The sequence below is a fragment of the Tenrec ecaudatus genome, chromosome 1 (assembly GCF_050624435.1).
Source record: "Tenrec ecaudatus isolate mTenEca1 chromosome 1, mTenEca1.hap1, whole genome shotgun sequence".
Classification (NCBI taxonomy): Eukaryota; Metazoa; Chordata; class Mammalia; order Afrosoricida; family Tenrecidae; genus Tenrec; species Tenrec ecaudatus.
The window spans coordinates 185,906,830-185,916,881 of NC_134530.1; the positions used below are offsets into that span (position 1 = coordinate 185,906,830).

Sequence of the window (10,052 nt, forward strand, 5' to 3'; positions counted from 1 at the left end):
TATGACAAAATAATAATTTTTAAATTATCAAGGGCTCATGAGGGAGGAGGGAGCGGGGAGGGAGGGGCAAAAAAGAGGACCTGATACAAAGGGCTTACGTGGAGAGCAAATGCTTTGAAATTGATGAGAGCAAAGAATGTACAGATGTCCTTTACACAATGGATGGTGCTTTAAGTATGGATTGTGATAGAGTTGTATGAGCCCCTAATAAAATATTTAAAAAATAAAACTCAGAAAAAAATAACTATCTCCCTAGCTGCAAACAAACAAGCAAAAAGATTATTGGATTGTAGTGCTCTGACCATTATTTAGCAGTTGTGTTATGCTTTGACAAGACACTTCATTTCTCTAAACCTTGATTTTTTTTTCTCCTCTTGAAAACAGGTTAGAATGATAATATAATGATAATGATACACAAGCCCTATGGGGCTTGTGTGCGGGGTAAGTAAGATGAAGTAGGCGATGTACATGGCGTATACAATAGATAACAAATGTCAAACAAATGTTAGCTAATATTATGGTCATCACCAAAGTGAGAACTGCCGTAAGCAGGATTAGACTGTCAGATTTACTCCAACGGAAAGAACTCCCGAAGTCCCTGATTCGTGCTCAGAAGAAAAAGTCAGTCATTAAAACCCCTATGGAGCACAGTTCCATCTAGCCTTACACGCATTGAGTCAGCATAGTCACCATGAATCAGAATTGCCTCAAAAGGAACTAGGGACGTTATTTCCTCCCTCCAACTGGCTTTCAACCTGTCATCCAAGCCTTACTTCCCATCATTAAGTCTGCACCCCAGAAGGAGAACTTGGTTGCCTCTGATGGCTACCCTCTGACATCTGAAAGTCGTAAAAGTGCGTGGGGAACACTAAGTGAACCCTAAAACACAGACTGAGTAAAGCAAAAGTCAGAGGCAAAAGCTAAACTACAGAAACCCCACTAAGGGGCTCTAAAATGACCAAGGAGAAAAGTCCCAACCTCCACCAGGGAAAATTAGTTGCATCGGTGAACAAAGAAATAGAAGCACAAGCCATACAATCCTGCTGTGGAGATACTGACACTGGAAAAACATAGGTGAGGAATCTTCAAGAGCATCTGCCCAGGCTGAGCTCAAAGAAAGAATTGGTCAGAAATTAGTAAGAAGAGAGATCGCAGCAGAAGGGCCTGGAAGGTTCTTACCTTGATCCCACTTGGTGCTGCAGCCTTCCCACCCATTCCAATGTCCACCCTCACCTGAGAGCACCTTTAGTGATGGCAAGAAACCCTGGTAGCGCTGTCAGGTGAGCAGTGGGCTGCTAACTGCAGGGTTGGCAATTCACACCCACCACCTGCTAAGTGGAAGAAAAATGACACTATTTGCTCCTGAAAAGATTTATAGTCTCAGAAACTGTAGTTATGAGGGGATACCTCATAACTCATTCCATTCCAAATAGAATTTTTTCCAAAGCTGTGTATTTTTTTTAAACAAAACAATCTTATCACCTTCAAGGTACTCTCCATTACACTTAATATAATTGTCAAATCTGATTCCATTCTTGGAAACAATTTTCAACTCATCTGTTTGGATGGCTGACAGCACCTCCCTTGTGTTCTCTTCACTTCTTTTACATGGTCAAATCGCTGTCCTTTCATGTCTCTCTTCATTACGAAGTTGTAAGGAGTGAGGTCAGGTGAGTAAGCTACATGGGGCAAGAGAGGCATGCTGATTTTCCCCCACAACTGGCACACTGAGATGGCTGCGTGAGCAGGTGCATTGTCCTGGTAGCAAAAACAATCCCCTGTCTGCCACAAATCGGGCTGTTTTTGTCACCCACTGTTGTTACACTGTTACTATCTTTTCAGGATATCTACATAAAACACTGGATTAACAGTCTGACCTGCTGGAACAAACTCCAAATGCACTACTAGTAGACATTTTCATCTGTTCAGGAAGTTGACGAACATCCAGAATGAGATCTGTAATCAATCAACATTTCACCTTTCTCGAAAGAAAAACCACTCATATGCTTGAATTTTTCCCCAGAGTGCTGTCCTTGTAAGCAGTGTTTAACATCACAACAGTTTTTTTTGTTTGTTTTTTTATTCCTCTTCAGACTCACCCAACACATGCAATGACGCTGAGTACAGGAAGATCACAGGCTAGTGGGTGGAAAATTTTGTGCACCCAGTGGCAGTGGAAGCATTTTAGCTCTGGCAGGGGTCGCCCCATGGCTCCTCTAGCTCCAAAGCTCTGGCTGCCATCATCATAGCTCCGTGTGGCTTGTCAACAGGAAGACAAAGGAGAGTCCATCACAACAGTTTTTGTGGCATCCTCCCCTCCCCAAGCAGGAAACAAAATTCACAGTCACATGCTATTCTCTTAAGTCAGCCATCACATAGAAACAAGGTTAAAGCGAAACTACTTTTACCAACAAATTCACTGTGGTCAGAGAGACCCTTCCCAGGGGACAAACTGGGTGCTCTAACTCAAAGCAAGTTGCTCATTGCTCACCTAGTGGGAAAATGCATACTATGAAAGTTTCGCTCTGCCCAGAACAATTCCAGTTGGTTTTTTTTGGCGGGGGGTGTTCCCCCTTGTATGGTTGCCTTCAACTGGAAATCAACTCAATGACAGGGATGGGTTAGTGATGCCATCATTCTTTCTCTGTCATAGCATGTTCTTTGACCAAAATAACAATAATGAAACATCAATATCAATTGGGGGTTGTCACAGTGGGTTGTTTTGTGTTGCTAAACGAAAACACTCTGCAGGGTTAAGACGAGGCAACCTGCTTCTATCAAGATTGGTGTTGTTGTTAGGTGCTGTTGAGTTGGCTCTTCTTCATTGCAGCCCTGTGTGCAAAAGAATGAACCATCACCCTGCCATGCACCATCCTCCCAACGGTTCTTATTTCTTAGCTCATTATGGCGGTCACTGTGTCAACCGAGTTTGTAGAGGGCTTTCTTCTTTTCAATGCCTCTCTACAAAGCATGGTGTCCCCCAGGGATCTGTCTCTCCTGATAGCACATCCAAAGCACAGGAGACAAAAGAAGTCTCACCAACCTTGTCTTTCAGGAGCATTCTGTCTGCACTCTGTCCTCCAGGGTCTTCATGATTCAGAATCTACTCCATGGTGGTGTCTTTGGTTGGGTTGGCCTTAGTGTGATGATTCTGAGCAGTCACTAAAGATAGTACCTTTTCAAATAAAATGGGGATAGGATTATTCACAGGAACCGATTACCCAATAAGTAAGGTATGTATAAGCTTAAGGGTGCTTAATTACTTATTCGTAGTAGACAATTTCACCTGTATTTCAGTGCAAGTATTCATTACAGATTAGTAAGTAAGCACAATTAATCCATTGTATGCCTTGCTTACTGCTGTAAGCCAGTGTATACCTTCTTTACTGGTTAATCTTCCCCTAATCATAACGATTGATATGAAAAACTGTCAGAGGAAGCAGAGTGAAAACAAGACCATGTTGAGACACACAAAACTAAGTAGTCTAAGGCTGATGCCTTGCTCTCTTGCCTCCCCTGAGCCCGTCCCCCACCCCTGCCCCGAAATGTAGTATCTCTCCACCTTGACCAGATAGACTTTCTCTAGGTTGGATCCAAGTACATATCTGAGGTGGAGTGTGTGGCTCTTACAACCTGGGAAGACAGTCTAGCAGAATGATTAAGAGCAAGAGCTCTGGAGACAGTCTACTCTGGTCTGAATAACTCATTAATAAATGTGGGGTGGGGTGGAGGAAACAATAATAATTGTACTTAATACCTAACTTCAAGAGGTTACATGAGGTATCATGTAAAGTACCCAGCACATAGATTTTAGCAAACATTTATACTTATTATACTATACAATTATTTGGTTTGATTATAGATGGATGAGGCCTTTTCTTTTCTTTTAAAGGAATGTGTTTATTTCATAATTTCCAGTCAATTTTTGTAGTCAATTTTTGTTGCTTGCTACCACTATAAAAATAGTATTTGTTGAGCAATAAATATTTATTAAGCAATTATGATGTGCCCAAAATTATTCTGGATAAAAAATAATTGGAAAACCATTTCATATACATTTTGTGGATAAATAAGAAAAGGGAGAGAGGAAGATGAGGTCAATGAGGATGAGATTGTAAAAGTTTATTGTGCCAACCTGGCCGATAAACACATGTGGGGTTCATTGAAGGGCGGAGGAATAAATGGCTCGATGAGCCTCACCTTTCTACTTCTCAGGTCTCATGCTTTGTGATGGTCAGGCCAGGTTGTAGCTGCCTTAGCCAGTTCCTTGCTTCAGCTGGTAAAGCTCATTTCCTGCAAGATATCCCCAAGGAGAAGCTGCATGGACCTACCCCAATGCAGCCCTGGGTGCTGGAGCAGCCGTGTGGAGACCTCTGTCAGTGCTGAGATGCTTACACGTTCACTGATTTGGCTTTCCTCCTGAAGTCGGTGTCATCGTGTGTGTTTTGTGAGATGGAGGAGGACTTTGTAGATTGGTGGTGGACATATGAGCTAATGTTGGACTTGTGGGCTTGGGCAGCACTGAGTTGGGATGTTTTCTTGATGTGCACTTACCCGTTATATAAAACTCTCTCTTATACATATACGTTTCTGTGAATTTGTTTATCTAAAATACCCAGACTAACAAAGAGGATTTCAGAAATTGACTAGAAGAGATGAAGCAGTCTTCAGTTTTGTAGGGGTAAAGCAAACTAACTGTAATTCTTTGAGAGATTAGGAAAGTTTTTAAAAATTAGGAATACCTTTAAGACATCTCAAAAGTTGTGGTTTTCCCGTGTATATTATGTTTCTCCTTTTCCTTTTCCAAGGCATGTCATACAAACCTAGGCCACCTAGAAAAAGTGGCATGTGGGCTGGAAACAAATAGGACAAAGGAGAAATCCTATATATCCTTTTTAAAAAGACTAAGAGCTCCCCAGGGAAAGCATAGGTAATGCCCCCAAACAGGTGACCAGTTTATCCCTGGGACGCCAGATGATGAAGAAAACCAGGGGCTTACCTGGGGGGATGCCTGTCAACAACAATTCTGGAAAGATGTGCCCCAGCCTGAAGCTCCCAGGTGGATTCCTCTTCATAGAAAATAATCTTGGATGGTGGCTGGTATTCAGGTAATTTATTGTCCAAACATTTTGCAAGTGGAAACAAAAACTATTGTTAATTATGATGTACAATTTAGAATGCATTCTCTAAAGTGGCAAAAGCAGTGAAATACATACACACACACATATATACACACATATATAGAGTGTAATATATATATATATATATATATATATATATATATATAGAGAGAGAGAGAGAGAGAGAGAGAGAGAGAGAGAGAGAGAGAGAGAGAGAGAGAGAGACAGAGATTTATTTTGAGGTTTATTGTCTCACACAGTGGTAGAGTTTGACAAGTTCCAAGACCATGAATCAGATGTCAGATTGGAGGCTTTTCCTGACTCATATAGCTGCAAGGGCTGATGAATCCAAGATTGGCAGGTCAGGCCGCAAGTTTTTGGTGGCAGAAATTCATGCATATAGGTCAGTTAATAATGTAGGAGACTGCTGAAGACTCTCAGGATCAGCAGACAATATTATAGGCTACTGGCTCGAGTCCAAAGAAACACAAGTCAGATGCAGGAATCAGACTAAGAAAGAAGCAAGCAAGCTTTGCCAGAAGCAGACAACATCCTCCTGAGGAAACTCCCATTCAATTGACTGGCTGTTCACAGCAGATCTCATCATAGAGATAACTACATTATATTAGGTTTCATTGTGGGAGATCACTACATCTTAACTGCTAAACCCACCACTTGTCTGTAAGTTTGTCATATTGTGGTGGTTTGCGTGTTGCTGTGATGCTGGGAGTTATGTCATTGGCATTTCAAATACCAACAGGGTCACACAAAGTGACCACGTTTCAGTGGGGCTCCAGACTAAGAACAGACTACCAAGAAAGAACTGGCTAACCATTTCTGAGGAATTAGTCACTGAAAACTTTATGTATACCATCAAATCTTTGGCAGATAGTGAAAGCCTCATGAATAGAAGCAGAACATTCTCAGAGATGGTGGCAGAAGATGAGTCCTTCAGGTCATAAGGCACTCAAAATAGCACTCAGGAAGACCACCCTTCTCAAAAATAAAGTCAACCCTAACCATGTCAATGGAGAAAAGCCGTGAGAGTAAAACCTGCGAGACTTTCATTCGCGTATGGGGCACAATTCAAAATGAGAAGAAACAGCTGCCAACATGAATTAATAATCAGAATTTAGACTGTCCAAATTATGAATCTAGGAAAATTAGAAGTTTGCAAAAATGAAGTGAAACACAGAAATCGACATCCTAAGTGTTAGTGAACTGAAATGGACTCCTATTGACCATTTTGAATCCTAAAATGCACAATCAAGAGGACCAGTGTGGCATTCAAAATCAAAAAGGGCTCTCTGTGATAGGATTATTTTATCTGCATTCAAGGAAATCCAATCAGTCGGTACAACTGTTATTCAAATGTGCACTAGCAACTAAAGCTAGTGATGAAGAAATTGAAGGCTTCTACCAACATCTCCTGTCTGAAATTATTAAAAATTCAAATAACCTGGCAGGGAAGATACCATGATCACGAAGGTGGTTTTCCCAGGGTGAGGCTTATCCATTGCACTCTGGATGTGCTGACCCCTGTGATTTCCCCCCAAAAAAGAGGGAAAAAACAGATCATTGATAATTATTGCCAATTGGAATGCAAAAGTTGGAAACAAGGAGGAAGGAACAGTAATTGAATAACATGGTCTTGGCTAGAGATCAAATGATGCAATTTTGCAACACAGGTGACTTGTTCATAGCAAATGCCTTTTTCAACAACTCAAATGGTGACTATGCACCTGTTCTCCAGAACAGAAACTCAGAAGTCAAATGGACCTTATCTGTGGGAAGAGACACTGGAGAATCTCAATATGAGCACTTAAAACCAGACCAGGTGAGACCAAAGAAGATGGTATCCAGTTAGATTCACCTGCCAGGAGCTCCTGCGGCCAGAGCAGAAAATTTGGGGTAAGGTGAAGGAGACTGGGAGGTGCAGTCCTGAAATTAGAATCAGGACACTGGAGTCTGCCCTGAACCCCGTTTTCCCCCACTCACAAAGCAAACCAAGGATGCACTAAATCACTCTAGGTTCAGTGTGCTGGGCTCGTGGACTGCAGCTGAGCAGCTACCTGCCCCCTCGTTTGGCAGCGAGTAGCAATTTCCCAGACTGACGCCCTAAAGGGGACATAATTTCAGACACAAGGAGAACAACTGAAAGCTAGTCACAGGACCACAAACCAGAGCTCCTTGCTGTTAACTGCCTTGAGCTCAAAGCCTGGAGACTGGGGTCAGCAGGTAGCCATAGATTTGGAGCAATTGAAAAAGAAGTAAGAAAATTCACTTGAGCCAGGTTGCAGTGTGGCAGAAAATAAGTGGATAGTCATAGTCCAAGGGGGTTAATTCTTTCCCAGTTGACCAAAAACAAAACAACCTCTCTGATAAGCTGGATCTCCCCCTCTGGGGGTCGTCATGACAGCCCCCAAATCAGGGAACCTCATAAGCCCAATATGAAAAAAAAAGAGAGAAATTATGTTCTTGGTAAAACTGCAAATCCCAGGCTCATTCTTTAATTCCAAGGCAATAGGTAGAATGAGTCATTTAATATACATTAGCATAATAAGGAAACCCTTATTAAGGAGGGCTAGAAGTTAGCTACAGAGCCCAGAGGCTATCAACATAGCAAAGACCCCATGGAGCAAGCCTCAGTTTCAGAATAACTTAATTCAATTCCAGCTGCTCAGGAGGAAAAACAAAACCTATTAGCTATTAGGAATCAGCATTCCTGGGACAAGCTAGGACAACAAACCCCGCTCCACTCTCAGCCATCCTACACACAGCTGGGGAGGTCCTGCCTGTCTTGGGGCCCTACACAGGACTGAGAGAACACCCCCACCCTCACCCTCACCTACTGCAGTGCTGCATACAGCACAAGGCAGCTATCTATACCAGTGAACTCCAGTGCTTAACAACGCTGGGAACCACTGCCGGGCCTCTGTTGTGATCTTGCCTTCAAGGATAATTCCACCAGCATCTGTGGTACCTACACCACCCCCACTACCTTGAAGCAGGTTTGGAACTCATCCAGCCCGATTGGTGGCCAGGTGATCTCTTTACTTACCACTCCTTTTATTCTCACTTATTCTTTCTTTTGCTCTTCTATCTTTCCTACTGCAGTCAGTCTCAACAGGCCCAGTTTTGTTTTGTTTTCTCCTTTTCTTTCTTTCTTTCTTTCTTCTTTTTCTTTCTTTTTCCTATTCTCTCCCTTTCTTTTCTTTCATGCGTCACTGCTGTCTCTGGGCCACTTCCCTCCACCTAGGGCAACTCCACCCAAATAGCAGGAACACCTCCAGCCTGCCTTCTGTGAGAGCGCTTCACACCACACAAGGCAGCTGTGACCGCCCTCTGCAGAGCTCCATGCTGCTGAGGAAACTTCAATCTGGCCTCCAAGGTGACCTTGCCACCCAGCACCACTGGGACCCTGAACTAAAAGGGCACACCAACCTGCCACCTTGGGGCAGGGTTTAAACCCAACTTCCCCGACATTCAGGTAAAGAGGGATCAGCTACCTCTTTATTCTTTATCTTTTTACTTCTTTCTTTCCCATCTCAGTCAGTCTTCGCAAGCATAGTTGTGTTTTCCCCCTTCTTTCTTTTCTGTTTTTCTTCTTTCTCTTTTTTGGATCTTCTTTCTTTCTTATTTTCTGTTTCTCTCCTCACCCTCTCTTTCCTCCCACATGCCACTGCTGGTTTCAAGCCCCCTACCCTCTGCTTAGGGAAACTCCACCCACCCAGTGGGGAAAGCTCCAGCCTGCCCCTGTGACAGTGCTGCACACAGCACGAGGCAGTGCTATCTCTTTATCTATATTTTCTTCTCTTTTTTCTTTTTTTTCTTCTTCTTTTGTTTTTCCTTCTGCCTTCCCCTTCTTCTATCTCTTCTCTCTTTCCTAGCACTCTCAGTAGACTCAGTTTCCTTTTTTGTTGTTTTCTTTTTATGACTGTTTATAGTTTTGTTTTGTCTTTGCATTTGTGTGTGTATTCATTTGTTTGATTGTGTTTAATTTGCTATTGTCTTTGTTTTCTCCTTTTTCTCATTTTCTTCTCTTCTGCCGCTCTTTTCACAAGCCACTACCGGCCTTCAGACCAGTTCCCTTGGCCTAGGGTAACCCTGATGGTCCAATTGGGGGATCTCCTGCCTGCACTTGTTGGATTTATACACAGCTGGGGAATCATGCCCACCCACCATACCCCAAACAGCTGGGGGATCTCCCTTTCAAACATCTGGGGAAATTCTACCTACACCCCAAACCCTAAAAGTAACTTGGGGAACTCCTGCCCACCATCAGAGGTGCTCCATGCTGTTGCAGGGACCTCCACCCAACCTCCACAGCGATCTCCCCATCTAGGGTAATTCCGCCTGCCATCTATGGTGCTCTAAACCAAGATGGGTACACCCACACACTGTCCCCAGCAATCCAGTTGCAGGGGAAAACACCACATGCAACCTGAGGCACTTCAAGCACCGTGAGGCACAGCACCATGGCTTACTGAGAGATCAACCAGTGAAACGCCACCCTTGTGGACCCACAACACACAACCAGCATCCCATGAGAGGACTATCCAACTCACATTCCAAATAGTGGGAAAATGGACGACTACTGTAAGAGTGAAAATACAATGGTAGCATGACACCCCCACACACACCCAGTGCAGCTTCCTGCAGGTAGAGCATATAAGCACTCAGATGAGTCCCCCCAAGTGAGAGTCTAGTACTTTTTGACTCGAAGATGGCATTGGACTCCTGTAAAACAACACATAAACAGAAAACAGCCCACAACAGCCTCAATGAAAAAGTGAGAAATGGAAGACAATGCCAGAAGAAGTCATGAACCTAATGATGTGCATAGAAAAAGCAGATACTGACCAGCCACAGAAAGAAATTTTCAGAAGGCTTCTGGGAGTCAGACAGGATATGAGGGAAGCAATATAGAAA

General features: G+C 43.1%; 1 non-coding gene across 1 annotated transcript; it reads left to right on the plus strand.

The window, feature by feature from the left end:
• Nucleotides 1-6,571: 6,571 nt before the first annotated feature.
• Nucleotides 6,572-6,727, plus strand: LOC142438039 (U1 spliceosomal RNA). The gene has a single exon (XR_012782506.1). It is a non-coding gene; the product is annotated as a U1 spliceosomal RNA (small nuclear RNA).
• Nucleotides 6,728-10,052: the final 3,325 nt, after the last annotated feature.